Source organism: Micrasema longulum, unplaced genomic scaffold (assembly GCF_059751315.1).
Source record: "Micrasema longulum isolate JH-2025_06_02 unplaced genomic scaffold, ASM5975131v1 h1tg001080l, whole genome shotgun sequence".
NCBI lineage: Eukaryota > Metazoa > Arthropoda > Insecta > Trichoptera > Brachycentridae > Micrasema > Micrasema longulum.
The window spans coordinates 203,860-221,211 of NW_028278268.1; the positions used below are offsets into that span (position 1 = coordinate 203,860).

The window sequence follows — 17,352 nt, forward strand, 5'->3', positions numbered from 1 at the left end:
ATACTAATTGACATTAAAAGATTGACTGAATATTTGTAAATATTTAGTAACAGCTCAAGTAAATATGGATTTAAATGTATTTATTTATAAAGGCGGTAATTAAAATGGGGTTCTTTTCAGAATTGGCTAGCATGAACTAAAAGGGTATTATAATAAAAATGCGTGAGCATTCCGAGCGTGAGTCAAGCGTCTTGACCACTACACCACGGAGGCCACCGTTTTATACCCAATAGGGTTTTTTGTTCGATCCCTGATTTATATTTAGGTACCAAATCCTTTATCTTAAATAAGCCACTTCATCTAATAAATTGCAAAACAAGGATACAAATTTAAAGGACGAAATAAAACAAATTATTTACTCAAGTACTAATAATTGACCTGAAGACATAATGTCTATGTTTTTTTGTCGATTGTCTATCACGTTACAATTTGTCTGTGGTTCTTCCGTCAAGTGCGAGCAGTACGCGTCCCCATCCCCTAAATTATATTATTGGACGAGTAAACGAAGATTTCACATACGAACCGCCGCAAAAAGTAAATAACAAGCATATATTTGATTTGTAGCAAGCACCACAACTGACCAAGAGTTCCAATTTAAGCTGTTAATAACCGCCAGACTTGAGGAAAGTCATATTGACTTATTGTGATCTCTGAAGCCGTCGAGGCGCCTTAGCTAGAGGAAAATTCTCAAATTCTTCTACTCCTTGTGCCTTGCGCCTTGCCTTACTATTTAGAAATAAAGCTATCAAGTTTTATTAATAGGAATCGCCATATCGAATAATTATATTGGTTGACATGATATTATGTCAACCAATATAATTATTCTTTCAGTCGAAGACCGTGCCTCTTTTCGCATGAAGATCTTTCCAACAAATTGATGTCCTCGGACCTCCAACTCGCATCGCCAGCTAGTAGAAGTTTAGCGCTTATTTATTTATTATACGGCACAAGTGCCTTTTACAATATAAAATAAAACAATATAATGAATTAGTTAGATATACAAAAATGAAAAACTAAAAAACAATATTAAAACATGGGTATAAAAAGACATATAAATATAACAAGAAATATAGAGGCTCGACTGTGGAATTATCTCCCATCCACCATCAAAGATGTTACTACATTATCTCTGTTAAATCACGTCTGAAGAAACATATCCTTTCTCTTCCTTAATCTCTCCTCCTTTCCTTTTTCCTCTTTTTTCCTTTTTCCCATTGAGTAGTAGTTTCGATTTAAGGTAATTTATAAACAAACTTTATTTCTATTTTTATGTATCTTTAGCTTTTTAATGTATTTTTTATTGAATATGTTCTGTAACTTGAATTATAAAAATAAAACTTTTATTTTATGGGTTGGTTGGAAGAAATTGCCATTTGGCAATAAACCCGCCAATGTACAATTACCATTATGTTCAAAAAGTTAAATGAAAAAAATATATATATATATATTGTCCTTATTCACACGAGTTTTATGGTGATTTGATTTGATCGTACCACAAATTTCTGCATTGGAATACCAATTCAACGCCCTATTCATCATTCGGAGCAGATAAGATAATATGTTACATTTTAGGTAGTCGACCGCCGGTAGAAGATTCCGCTATGGATGAAGCATCCATGACGTTTGTCGAAGTCTCCACTGACTCAAAAGCCAATCTTACGACGTTAGTGATGCTTGACGAAGCTCCTGTTGACTCGGAAGAAGATCACGCGTCATTTATTTTATAGGTTTGTTGGAGGAAATTGCCATTTGGCAATAAACCCGCCAATGTACAAATAAAATTATGTAAAAAAAGTTAAATAAAAATATTTATATATATACATGTATGTATGTCAGCACACAGAAGATGTAAAAAATATAAAATTAATAAACACCAAATCGTTAGCATAAGTAGCTTTGGCAAATAATTCGTTAATCGTTACTATAGAACATCATAAAATATTTGTAAAGAGATGATTTGAATCCACAGAGACTCGAGTTAAAAATGTCGATATGAGGTACATTCGTTTCCTAGTCTGTGTATACGCGGTATTGGTTACTGACCAAGATAGTTAGTCTAGAAGGGTGACAATAATCTAGACTATTTTGTCCAGTTCTACGTGTTTGTATATTGATATTATGTAATAGGTGATCGTGTTAGATGCAATCAAAGACAAGTTAATGTCAATAGTTTTATTCTTAATACTGCGGTGATACAAAATAATGTACAATGCTCTACGACTACGTCGATCCGGGAAGGAGAAAGAAGTGAAGCCCACCAACGGTCGTTTTCCTGGACTCGCTTCCAGGCAAAATGGCGGCCACCCATCACTCTGATTGGCTGTCGCAATCCCTCCTTCTTGGTATAAATGTTGCCATGTTACAATATAATCATCTAAAATGGCACTCATAACATGAAAATGGTTTGTTGCCAGTATGAGTTAACATATTAAATGACCTTTTCATTTGGCGTTCCGAACATGAGAATGGTTTCTCACCATTTGTGATTTTAAACGACCTCATTGGGTAAATTAAAATTGTCAATCTGAACCAGAGAACTGTTTCTTGCCTGCATGAGTTGACGTGTGTGATTTTAATACATGTTTATAAGAACATTTAAATAGGCACTCTGAACATGAAAATTGTTTCTCGCTAGCATGAGTTAACACGTGAGATTTTAAATGACCTTTGTGAATACATTTAAATTCGCACTCTGAACATAAAAGTGGTTTCTCACCAGTACTCTGTACATGAGAATAGTTTCTCACCAGTATGCGTACATGTAATTTTAAATCATTTTTTCGTATACATCTAAATTGGCACGCTGAACATTAGAATGGTTTCTCGCCAGTATGCATTAAAACGTGTGATTTTAAATTATTCTTCCGTCGACATCTAAATTGGCACTCTGAACATAAGAATGGTTTCTCGCCAGTATGAGTCAAGGTGTGTGATTTTAACACTTGTTTATTAGCACATCTAAATTGGCACTCTGAACATGAGAATGGTTTCTCACCAGTATGAGTTAACATGTGAGATTTTAAATTACCTTTTAGTGTACACTTAAATTGGCACTCGGAACATGAGAATGGTTTCTCACCAGTATGAGTTAACATGTGTGATTTTAAATCATTTTTTTTTATACATCTAAATTGGCACTCTGAACATGAGAATGGTTTCCCGTTAGTATGAGTTAAAATGTGTGTTTTTAAATCATATATCCGTATACATCTAAATTGGCACTCTGAACATGATAATGGTTTCTCGCCAGTATGAGTCATCATGTGTAATTTTAACACATATTTATTACCACATTTAAACTGACACTCTGAACATGCGAATGGTTTCTCGCCAGAATGAGTTAAGGTGTGTGATTTTAACACTTTTTTATAAGCACATCTAAATTGGCACTGTGAACATGAGAATGGTTTCTCACCAGTATGAGTAAACATGTGAGATTTTAAATCATTTTTCCGTGTGCATCTAAATTGGCACTGTGAACATGAGAATGGTTTCTCACCAGTATGAGTAAACATGTGTGATTTTAAATCATTTATTCTTATACATGAAAATTGGCACTCTATACATGAGAATGGTTTCCCGCCAGTATGAGTGAAAATGTGTGTTTTTAAATCATATTTCCGTATACATCTGAATTGGCACTCCGAACACGAGAATGGTTTCTCACCAGTATGAGTCATCGTGTGTGATTTCAACACATGTTTATTAGCACATTTAAACTGGCATTCTGAACATGAGAATGGTTTCTCACCAGTATGAGTAAACATGTGTGATTTTAAATCATTTATTTTCATACATGTAAATTGGCACTCTGCACATGAGAATGGTTTCCCGCCAGTATGAGTTAAAATGTGTGTTTTTAAATCATATTTCCGTATACATCTAAATTGGCACTCTGAACACGAGAATGGTTTCTCACCAGTATGAGTCATCGTGTGTGATTTTAACAAATATTTAAAAGCACATTTAAACTGGCACTCTGAACAAGAGAATGGTTTCTTAATCTCGACAGTATGAGTTAACATGTGAGATTTTAAATGATTTTTCCGTAAACATTTAAATTGACACTCGGAACATGAGAATAGTTTCTCACCGTTGTGGGTAGTACATGGCTTTGCCAATGCGCTCTTGTTTAGACATTTATACTGCCACTTTTTTTTTGCTTGTAAACCTGAAACTAAAACAATAATAATTTAATGGAAATCTTATAATAAAAAACGAAAAAAAAACAATAAAAAGACCGGAAAGTAACATGATTGACGTCACAGTGGCGTCTTGAATGTTGTGTCTTAATTTCTCGTACTTTCGTCCGCAGTCTGAAGACGATATCTATGCGTAGGTAATGAGCTAAGAAGTAATACTTACTTGAGGCAATTTCGTGTTTACGAGAAGAATCCAAACATTCTTGTTTAATGTCGGGATAGTCAACATCAATCTCTGTGAAGATCATTACATCGCTGGTTATCCTAGGCCGGCCAGTACTGGTCCCCGGTTCAGCCTTCACGGCAGCAACACCCGGCTCCTCGCTGCTGCGGGGCCGTTGCGCCCCTTCCCCGGCCTGGAGAATATCTCCTTCTACATCGCCAGTCCCCGGTTCAGCCTTTATATTCACTGAAGCGATTTCCATAATTTTTTATCAAATTCTGAAGAAAAATGGAAATCAATTAAATAATTAATATTAACATATTACAACAGAGATGAAGAGCATTTAAGAGAAGGCAATATAGAAGTCTACAGGGCTTATGACCTGTCAATGGCTGGTTTCAGTGGCCACTTTACACACTATGTAACATTCACCATTCTGCCTACATTTGAACATCTATATTCCTTCAAATCTTTCATCGATTGATGTTTGTAAAGTTAAAGAGCTGAAACCTTTATTTATGCGGGTGAGATTCATCTAATTAAATTATTTCACCGACATACTACATGTTAATATTAACAGCTCCCCATGGAGTTGAATCCATGGGGAGCTGTTAACAAAATGTCTGAAAAACCTTGTCTACAAAATTTAAACAAACTCAAAATATTTTTGATTAATCCACCTGGTCCATGAAAAAGTAGAGAAATTAAAAAATATATGCACTTTGGCGGAATTATCGCTCAAGACAAAGAACGCGTGCTTTCTTACCGGAGGTTCACGGGGCACTGAAAAGCTCGCTCGGCGTGGGGACGCTTTGAAAATTAATTTGCCCAGCACCTTTCGACCTGTGTTGGAAACCGAGGCGCGAGCGCATGTACCAGCGCATGGACCAGCTCTGCTGGCCACAAATACCCCCTCTACACGTTTTCCAATACGTATTTGCCGGCGTACTGGTGAACGTATTAGCCGACGCGTAGAGCTGTCTTGAGAAGCTTGCCTCACGCACGGGGGTCCCTGGTTCGATTCCCGGTGAGATCGCACTAACTAAATATGGCATGTATGGCTTTTGTTTTATTATTCTGTTTTTATAGAAATAGTATATAACGTACGATCTTTATATAGACTTTTTATGAAAAATATTACTGTTATTACTATTGAACTCCCGGCCCGCTGTGGTGCTTGCTACTGTAGCGGAGAGCGAACTACTTAAATAACATCATAAGGTTGCTAACACTGGAACACCTTCAAGTTGGCAAGCCGATCCTAACTTCACTCGATATGACACTTGAAAGGACATCGCTCGCTGCATTTCTTCCCGATCTTTCATCTCACCTGCACGCAGGGCCCTTGGCTAGTTTTAACAAATTGTGAATTCCTTTTAATAAAATTATATGGTGATATAGTGTGAAACTTCTAATCACAACAATCTGACAGATGGTAAAACAATAGAATTCCCAAATAATATTACTTGCGAATACGCTTCTTACACATGAAAAGTGATCCTAACGTATTCCCTTTTAATCCCAGCGGTATTTTGACACTTGCAAACGACACAACACGGATTAATTGAATATACAGCGGCAATTATTGCGTACTAAGCGACATCTACAGAGTACCTAATGGCCAATACGTAAAACTACTCATTTGTGAGTAATTTAGTCGGATTCAGTTTGATGCGCGTAGGAAGTTTCTAAACTGTTCTAATTCTATGCTTCTAGTTATAAATATTTCAAATCGAATCAGTGTTAATCTTCATAATTCGCACTCGCAAATCGATATCCTAAACTATAAAGCAAATGGTTGCGCGAGTGGTTGGTGGGATTGAGTGGTTTGTGGCTGGATGGACCACCAGTGGATGAAGGTCCACCAATCCTACTTATCCTGTGATCTCCCAACTTTCAATGTTTGTTATTCTTCTCGTCTCTATGGCCATAGGTAGCTACGGTTGCTATGAGAACAATTTTTCATATCCATAACAACAACACATTTTTTCTCTTCTTGATGATTTCTGCCAACTACCGCATTTTCATAATTTCATCTGCTCGTCCTATAATCATCTGCCCGCATCTGAACACTTTACATCATCTGACCGCCGCTCTGCCACATTCACCTTTATATTTTGCAAATAACTATAGTGAAAGTGCCGTGTTCACCAAAAAAGGAAAAAATTACCCAGAAGCCAGGACTTGGAGATAGCATCCGGATTAGTGTCCCTGATTCCCTTTCCTGTCTTCCTAAAGCTAGGATTTTTGTCTGTTAAAGTTTGTTTGGCCGCATTCTGTTCTTTTCCGCATTTTACATCTCCGCGCAACGCATTTTTTTTCTCCGCAAAAATTAACACAGATCAACGATTCAGTCAAATAATATCCACACAAAATTACAATCGTCACCCCACCAAACATACATTTGTTACTTACTTTTTACGGCGAGTTGTATGCAGAATCTTCGTTCGCTCGTCTAACAATATTGTAATTTATATATTTATTATCCACTGGACAGGAATACATCCCTCTTAAGTTCTTGACAGTTGAACCACAGATAAAATCACAGACTAGGCGAAAGGTTTGTTAAAAAACCATAGAGAGTAAAATTACTTAGACGGGACCTACCTGCTTGTCTCTACATTTTTTTTTTTTTTTTTTAATAAAAACCTTAATTACCATAAAAAAACAATACATACAGCAAAGTGGTGGCAAAAAGAATATTAAATTCGAAAATTTTAAACCACGTTTTAAAAATGAAAAAAGGTGATTTTACATGTATAATGTAGTATGTAGAGCGAATTAATGGCAAAAAAAAACAGCTTTAAGCATTTACCATGCGAATACATGTTAATGAATTAAGAAAATAAGGATGACCGAAAAAGACATGACTTAACTTAAAGAAAACTGTCATTGATGAAGAAGGCTGTCACAAAAACTGTCTCTGAGATCTGAATCTGAGATTCTAGTAATTCAACTGAGGCCCGCAGGGCCGATAAAGCATGGCTCAGAGAGGCGCACTCCACATTTTTTTATCAATAAATTCCAAACCAAGCTTCGGATTTTGAAACAAAGTTACGACACCCTGTTTTGTTTTAACCCTCTCGCACTCCGCCCTGGTCAGTGAGGCATTGGTCAGCAATAAAAACCAACAAGTAGTTTCGCTCTGAATTCAGTACCATTGTGGGGACCAGAGAGTGAGAGACGAGGATGTGTTTTTGTCAATGGCCACAGTGCCCAATGAACCTATATAAGGGGGCGTAATACGTCACTCGCCCTTCTCTGTCTTCACCAGTATTCAAATGCACACTAAAATATTCTTTGTATAATCTTTGTATTTTCGTGTGTAATAAATCAAAAATTGTAAGTAACTTAAATTATTTTATTTATTTATTCCTTGAGGTTAAATCCATTCAATTATAATATGTTTTACATGAACTAACAAATAGCTACTATCAAGTAGAGTATAATAATAATACGTCTACACTATTAATTAATTCATATAACACATTTTGCAAAGGTGGGTGCATAGGACACTTTTTGCGGCAGACTATTTAAAATAATTAGTCACGATTCATGATACAGCGCGAGGTCCTGTAAATGAAATTGTCGGACAATCCTAAATTTTGGCTCTTTGGGACTCACCGTGTATACTTTGTTAAACCCTTGTTCTTGCTCTAACGATTATGCTTTTTTTTCATCTATTGATATATTTTACATGCCCCTTAATTTATTTAAAAATAAATTAAGACTCATTATTTCTGGCTGCGATTCGACCCCACTTACTATTTAATGATGCTTACACTTATACACACCTGAACACTTACTCCCACACTAATACACATAAACTCACATCTTTACTTACTCTCATACAAATACACATAAACACACCCTTTTGGTGTAACACAATTTAATAATGTGTATGATTCTTATTTAGAAACTTCGCTAGTCTGTCTTTAAACCGTATTTTTTTTAATGTTGATATAATTATCATTGTCGACTGTTTGTTTCTTTAAAATAAATAAATACCCGCTACCAGAGCCCCGAGTACAATGGAAAGTTAACAGAGACATTATGATTTTTCACGAAAGTAAAGTAGAATTTTCCGTATAAAAATAGAATATTCGCATTCAACAACAGGTTACGAAGACACTTTAAATCCTGATAAACACGAAGAGGTGCCACTTTGAGAGTCGTCGTTGCCATATAAATCGCCTTATACATTGTTGTAAGAATGAAAGAAGGAAGACTTACTGGCCTGCAGGACTGGGGCTGTGACGTGTCTCTACCCCCAGCCTCTAGAATAAAGGCTACTCGGACTTGACTTTGGTTCGAAATAAAATAAGAAAGGGGGGAATAATTAATAAGAGAAGCTGTTACTCAATATGCTTTATTTAAAAAAAATATATACATACATAAAACAGTGACTTATCTAGATAAGAATTAGACAAACTACATACTTAAGAGGTAAACGTCAAATGAACGCGAGTGGGAGACTCAGCACAAGTTGCGGCCTTTGCAGTTTACCTCCCCGCGTAGGAACCTTCCCTTCTTGTTCCCTTATCTACATATCTTTATAATGATAATCAACTAATTAGGTGTAAAGGAAATACAATATTACATTTATTCAACGTTCTGTAGGCTTTCACATGTTTTACATACACAAATATGGAGGTCCATGTATACTCGTGAATGTTCTTATAAGGAAAGATAGTACCGCCAATGGTGAGCTCATTTAGAGTAGCCAATTTGATAAGTTTCACACTATTTTCATTATTATCACTAAGACCATGATTCCCTATGATTGCGGGTCCTACTACGGAGGTATCCCCTACCCTAGCATTAGGGTCACCAATGACAACTAAACGATCTCGTCTGGGTAATCTAGACAATGCAGAGTGAAGCAAAAAAGACTTGACTTCCTAATATTACGCGTCGCTGCCCGCCATGTCCCAAAATCACTGAATTTTGTCCAAAAGCAGCGTCGAATTACGGTGGAAAGACAATTCGTGGATTTTACACAACGATAATATGCCACGCCATCTCATACAGGGAGGAGTTTTTGGCCAAAGGTTCGACTAATGTCATCAGCCAAGCACCGCATTAGCCAGACCGGCCCCGTGTCTGACTTTTTCTTTTCCCAAGACTAAAATTGGTTTTAAGAGGAACGCGGTTTGAGACGAATAATTCCATAACAGAGAATTCGCTGAGGCCAAAACTTTTGCAGGACTATGACAAGTGCGGACGATTGGATTAAGCATTGCCATCAATGTATCGTCGCAAACGGCGAGTATTTTGAAGGGGGAAATAAAGAAATTGATTAAAAACTCAAATTTCAAGTATTTTTTCCCGCATTCCTGTTTATTCTTTATCATAATATGTGATCAGCGCCGTGGATTTCACGTAGCGCGCAATGCACAATACGGCCAATGCGCTAATTTGTACTTAATACGTATTTACAGTTGGTTGATTTGCGGGTGATTTTTTAAACTGAATATTGTTATAATGTTAGTATTCAATTTTAAGGATAAAATATTGATATGCCACCGGGGAAAAAACAATAAAAATGAGTTATCGTAGCATTGTGACCCGACAGAACCGTCTCGTGTAGAGTAGTTTTTAAATAAGTTTGAAAAGATTTTATCATCATTGATGCGCCAGCATTGCATCTTCCATAAACTTAAAATTAATTGTGGTGGCTTTAAACATACTACCACATGTATTATGAAATCGTTTCAGTCCAGAGATAAGAATTAGCTGTACCAACACAACCATTTATTGACTATTGATTTCATTAAATAAATTATTTGAAAAAAAATGAAATAATGTATAAGTTATTATAACTTGCATTTAAATGATATTAAGATGGATGACCATTGCATAATGCTTACAACAGTTAAGACTGATTAATCATTAATAAACATAAGAGATATTTCAGAAAAATCTCAAAATCCCCGTGTTCTTTGTTCATATGAATAATTTCGTAGCATGTGATAACAAAGTCAATTGCTTCGCTTAAATTACAAATTAGAAAACTTATTTCTTTATAAAATCACTTTGTAAAGGGCCCTTGAGGTATTAAATTAAGAAAAATAAAAACTGCTTAACTTGCTTTGTTTCCTTGTTGTTCTCAATATGTGTTATTTTCTAAATTTTGATATTATTTATGTCCCCAATTGAGTTGTTGTAACTCCTGGAAATGTAATTTAACGTATTATACTTGTAAAGTACTATCTGTTATATGATTTATAAATACTTTTTATTACACATATTCTTTGATTTATATTTTTTGGGGTTTTTTACACAAAAAAAATTTAAAGAATATGTGTATTTTTTTTAAATCTTTTTCGGGCGTTGTCTGGTAGGTAGAATGGTTCAGCAGGATGAATCGCACCCAGGTAAGAGAGGTTTTTAAGTTTGAAAAATAATATACAATATTATAGATCACCGGCCTGGCCTGTTGCAGGGAGGAAAGATATTTATTTTTAATAATTTTACGGCACGAACTTTTTCACCAATGCGATTGAATGAATGACGAATTAAATCCACTTTTTTGGAAAACGTGTTTCCAGATTCTGAGCATGATAATGGTTTCTCATAGGTAAGAGTAAAGACATGCGATTTTAAACTTCCCTTTCGTGGCAATATTTATAATGGCAGTCTGAACATGAGAATGCTTTCTCATCGGTATGAGCTAACATGAGTGATTTTGAAACATTTTTATAAAATCATCTAAAATGGCACTCAGAACATGAAAATGGTTTGTTGCCAGTATGAGTTAACATTTTAAATGACCTTTTGAATTAGCAGTGTGAACATGAGAATGATTTCTCACCATTTGTGATTTTAAACGACCTCATGGTGTAAATTAAAATTGTCAATCTTAACCAGAGAACTGTTTCTTGCTTGCATGAGTTGACATGTGTGATTTTAATACATGTTTATAAGAACATTTAAATAGGCACTCTGAACATGAAAATCGTTTCTCACCAGTATGAGTTAACATGTGTGATTTTAATACATGTTTATAAGAACATTTAAATACGCACTCTGAACACGAAAATGGTTTCTCACCAGTATGAGTAAGCATGTGTGATTTTAATACATGTTTGTAATAACATTTAAATAGGCACTCTGAACATGAAAATCGTTTCTCACTTGAATGTGTTAACATGTGAGATTTTAAATAACCTTTTCGTGCACACTTAAATTGGCACTCTGAACATGAGAATGGTTTCTCGCCAGTATGAGTCATCGCATGTAAGTTTAACACATTTTTATAAACACATCTAAATTGGCACTTTGAACATGAGAATGGTTTCTCGTCAGTATGATTCATCATGTGTGCTTTTAACACATGTTTATAAGCACATTTAAACTGGCATTCTGAACATGAGAATGGTTTCTCGCCAGTATGAGTCAAGGTGTGTGATTTTAACCCTTTTTTATAAGCACACCTAAATTGGCACTGTGAACATGAGAATGGTTTCTCACCAGTATGAGTTGACATGTGAGATTTTAAATCACTTTTCCGTGTGCATCTAAATTGGCACTCTGAACATGAGAATGGTTTCTCACCAGTATGAGTCATCGTGTGTGATTTTAACACATGTTTATAAGCACATTTAAACTGGCACTCTGAACATGAAAATGGTTTCTCAATCTCAACAGTATGAGTTAACATGTGAGATTTTAAATCATTTTTCCGTAAACATCTAAGTTGGCACTCGGAACATGAGAGTAGTTTCACACCGGTGTGAGAAGTACATAAATTTGTCAATGCGCTCTTGTTTACACAATTATATTGACACTTTTTTTCCGCTTGTAAAGCTGAAACTAAAATAATAATAATTAAATGGAAATATATATATATAATAACGAAAAAAAAACGATTAAAAGACCTGAAAATAACACGATTGACGTCAAAGTGGCGTCTTACATGTTGCGTCTTAATTTCTCGTACTTGAGGCCTCTGAAAATCATCATCCGCAGTCTGAAGACGATATCTATGCGTAGGTAATGAGTTAAGAAGTAATACTTACTTGAGGCAATTTCGTGTTTACGAAAAGAATCCAAACATTCTTGTTTAATGTCGGGATAATCTACATCAATCTCTGTGAAGATCATTATATCGCTGGTTATCCTGGGCCGGCTAGTACTGGTCCCCGGTTCAGCCTTCACGGCAGCAACAGCAGGCTCCTCGCTACTGCGGGGCCGTGGCGCCCCTTCCCCAGCCTGGAGAATATCTCCTTCTACATCGCCAGTCCCCGGTTCAGCCTTTATATTCACTGAAGCGATTTCCATCATTTTTTAACAAATTCTGAAGACAAATATCCTGGAAATAATTTATATTAAAAATATAATCACAACTCACCGAAGCAAGAATCAAACGCAAGAATATTACATATGTGATGTAATGCGATGCTGGAACTAATTTAGGTAGTCATTTAGTCCTCCAATTAAATTTTTCTAACGGTTTTAATTGTTCTAGGTAAGAAAAACACTTTAACCAGGTTATAAAGATATTTAAATCTGTTTGGCCTTATGGTGCCAATCCAAAAAAACTTCAGTCAGTATTTATTGTCACCTTTCTAGAATTCAACTCGGTATCTAAGCATGGCAGGCGAACGCGCCAACCATTTAATATACTACAAGGCCAACTTATCCCTACTCGATTGCCTTCTTAAGGATTTTTATCTAAGAGCACCCAATGAATTGAAAATACTCGTCCAGGGTTCTAGTTTTAATTCAGACAGGCTGAACTGTATTATTCGTCCACCTGAACACAGAAAATATTTGTTATTCTCCTCGTCTCTATGGCCATGGGAAGCTACGGTTGCTACTCTATTCTTGATAATTTCTGCCAACTACCGCATGTTCATAATTTTATCTGCTCGCATCTGCTTGTCCTATAATCATCTGCCCGCATCTGAACATCTTTACATCATCTGACCGCCGCTCCGCCACATTCATCTTTATATTTTGCAAATAACTATAGTGAAAGTACCGTGTTCACCAAAAAAGGAAAAAATTACCCAGAAGCCAGGACTTGGATATATCATCCGGATTCCTGTCCCTGATTCCCTTTCCTGTCTTCCTAAAGTAGGATTTTTGTCTGCTAAAGTTTGTTTGGCCGCATACTGCTCTTTTCCGCATTTTACATCTCCGCGCAACGCATCTTTTATTTCCCCGCAAAAATTAACACAGATCAACGATTCAGTTAAATAATATCCTCACAAAATTACAATCGTTACCCCCCAAACATACATTTGTTACTTACTTTTTACGGCGAGTTGTATGCAGAATCTTCGTTCGCTCGTCTAACAATATTGTAATTTATATATTTACTATCCACTGGACAGGAATGCATACCCTTAAGTTCTTGACAGTTGAACCACAGATAAAGTCACAGATTAGGCGAAATACGAGTAGGTTTGTTAAAAAACCATAGAGAGTAGAATTACACAGACGGGACCTACCTGCTTGTCTCTACATTTAAAAAATATATATTTTAAAAATAAAAACCTTAATAACCATAAAAAAAAACAATACATACAGGAAAGTGGTGGCCTCCGTGGTGTAGTGGTCAAGATGCGTGATTCACCCACAGAAGGTTCCGGGTTCGATTCCCGGTGAGAACACAAAAAATCAATGTGATTTTTCTCAAGCCTGGGTGTTTTGTCATTTAATTCACCACAGTCAATGGGCCTGTTGGCCTGTTGTGGTGCAAAAAAAAAATAAATAAAAAAAAAAATGGAACACCTAAGGTTGAACTTGCCAAAAAAGAGTCTGGCTCTTGAGTTTGGCAATTTTACAAAATAATATTTTGAAAAACAAAAAATACAAAACAAAATAATTATTAAATAAAAAATTTAACATTTTTACTATTTAAAATTTTTTACAATAAAATTTAAAAACAACTCAAAATTTGGATATTGATATACACAGGCACATATTACAATATATGTAAACATACAGGTTTATTTTACAAAATACGGTTAGTGTTAATAATGTCAGGAAGCATTTCTTTAATTTATCCTTAAATTTTCCGTAATTTATTTATTGACGTAGATTTTGTGGTAAATTATTGAAAAACGTTTGTTTTACATAAGTATAATGATGTTTGGCCGTGGTAGTTTTAATTCCCTGTAGAGCGAGGCGTCCTATTCTTCACCTTCCCGGAATACGGTCCGTTGGGAGGCTTTCCTTATGCGCCAGGAGCATTCAACACTTTCCGTAAATATCCTCCCTTCTAAACAAAAAAATCTTTGAACAGTTCGTATTTGAGAACAAGGATGGTTTATATAATATTATTTTAATAACTTTTTCTGTAGAACATTTAAGGGTATAAGATGAGCGTTAAAAGCCCCTCCCCATCCAACTGTTGCATATTGAATGATTGACTGTACTAAAGCATAATAAATTGTCTTCAATTGATCCGTCGATAAGATATCTCTAAGCTTTTAGCAATATATGATTTAATTAAGGTCGTTCCTAACATAGATTTCATAAAGGATTTTTGGAAAACAAGAACCGTATGTTGATAAACGGTGTAATAAGGTATATGAGAAAAATATTTAAAAAATTGAAACACAGCAGTAATTCAAGTGACGTCAATCTACTTCCTCGATAAATATTGATTGGAATTTTACAAAACTAAACACTTTTACTACTAACATAATTTATTATTGATTTTACAATTATTTTGAGGTATTTTTATACAGTATTTTTGTACTATGCATTGTATATGACTGTATGCAATAAATAGATATCATAAATCTCTGTTCTCCATCTACGTATAATTTTAATTATTATTATGTTTTCTGAAAAACGTTTTAAATACTAGATAATATTTTATGTCGGTATTTAGATATTTATTTATTTCGTAATATACACCTTTTTTAACAGTGAATTTTTACTTAAATATGAAATGTCTTTTGATTCGGTTAGTCTCCGTCTAACATTCGAAAATATAAATATAAAGTATCATCTTCTTTATTTGCTTTTTGCATAAGTTTTTATGTAATAAGTAAGATGAAATTCCAGCAGCTTAAAAAGTATTCAATAGTACCTCTCCTAATGCACATAATGACGAAATGAAAAGAGTCCTTAGATCGATTTTTAGTAATTAAACTTTATTGTTATGTACAAACGTGATTTTATTAAACACCGGAGGATTATTATAATCTCCAAACACGATAATTTCAAAAATTAAAAAAGTATTTTTCTTAAAATATGTTTACAATATAATATAATAAAACTCTCAAAATTTGACTTCTTACCAGTAAAATCAATGAATACGCAACACATAAATATTGTTATTTATTATCAAAACTAACTAACTAACTAACTAACCATCACGCCATTTCCCCAGAGGGGTAGGCAGAGAGGATAGAACGCCACACCACTCTGTCCTGGCACACTTCCTTTGCTTCCTTCACATTCATACATCTTCTCATGCACGCACGTCGATTATTCCGACTTTTCACATGACCACTTTCAAGAATTTGTTGTACTTGATCATGCCATGTCTTTCTCGGCCTTCCTCGACTTCTACAACCAGACACATTCCCATCATAAATCTTTTTAGCAGTTCTTTCATCATTCATTCGCTCCACATGACCGAACACATCGCAAAAGACCTTTCTTAATTTTGTCGATAATGCTTAACTCAGCCTTGCATTCTGCTTTAATCTCGACATTAGGGCACCTATCATACATTGTTTTTCCGCACATTCGCCTGAGGGATCGCATTTCAACAGCATTCAGTCTACTTTCGTCCCTTTTTTTCCAACTCCATGCTTCGCTTCCATACATTAGGGTTGGTACCAGAACTCCATTATGAACTGCTAATTTAGCCTCTTGCGATAGACACTTATTTGCTACGACAGACTTTAAGGCACCATTAACTCTGTTACCGGCACTAACCCTCCTTTCAATATCCTTGTCCATATTTCCATCTCTAGTAAACATACTACCCAGATATACAAATTCTTCGACCTGTTTCAAACTATCTCCATTATAATTCATTTCTCTATTTTATTTATACGTAAATGTAAATTTAATAATCGGTTCCCATTAACATGATAACTAATATTAGACTATAGTATAGGTATTTGGCATAAAAACTTTAAGTGCTATTCCAGGTTTATTAAGAGGAATTAAACAATCGGTGTCATAAAATAATACTAATCTTAAAACATTATACATACATACATATAGCGGCATTTGATTTTTTATTTTTATCTTATCATATTTGTGGCAAGTGCATTTACATTTTATGATTAGCTGATTATTGGTAATAACAAACTAAATGAGAAATTACTATTTTAGCTTTATGTTTTCAAAATTATATTTTTTGATCGCTTTCTTATTAATTGGTCCAACAATTCCACCAATAATTATAAACTCGATTTAGCACGTTTATCAAAAATGCAAATGTTTTTACTTAACAGTAAAACTGACATTTTTTAAAACTATTAATATACTTTGTAAATATGGATTGATGACTGGATCAGACAAAATAAATAATAAGTGTTTTTTTATTTATACGTTTTTATTTATAATTTATATGTAATTTAGAGCATTTTTTATTTTGTTTAATGTTTCCCTCGGCACGGGACACCCCAGTGAAAGAAAATTATTTTTAATTTTAAAAAATACAAAAATTGTAAAATAATATAGAAATATATCATTTGAAAATTAAATTTATTCATTCATTCAAAAAGCAAATAAAAGTATGAAAGGAAAGCAGATTAGTCAATTTTCGCTAATCTCGAACTTTAAAAGTATTGACAACCTCGTTCCTATAGATGTTAAATTTCAAAAAATTTAATAAATTTCAACTTTTTTGAAATTAAAAATGTGATTTGACATGTACAGTCGTGTGAGAATTTGCTATGGCCACTTTTTGAAATTGAAAATATCCAAATATAATCCTCTTTTTCTAACTTTGAAGAGATAAATTATTGTATTTAATGTATATGAAGGTATAAAATATAGTTTGGT

General features: G+C 34.6%; 1 long non-coding RNA gene across 1 annotated transcript; it reads right to left on the bottom strand.

The window, feature by feature from the left end:
• Positions 1-2,157: 2,157 nt before the first annotated feature.
• LOC148277132 (uncharacterized) lies at positions 2,158-6,909 on the bottom strand. The gene is made up of 3 exons (XR_015823569.1): positions 6,781-6,909; positions 4,366-4,643; positions 2,158-4,177 (listed from the first exon to the last, which is right to left on the bottom strand). It is a non-coding gene; the product is annotated as an uncharacterized LOC148277132 (long non-coding RNA).
• Positions 6,910-17,352: the final 10,443 nt, after the last annotated feature.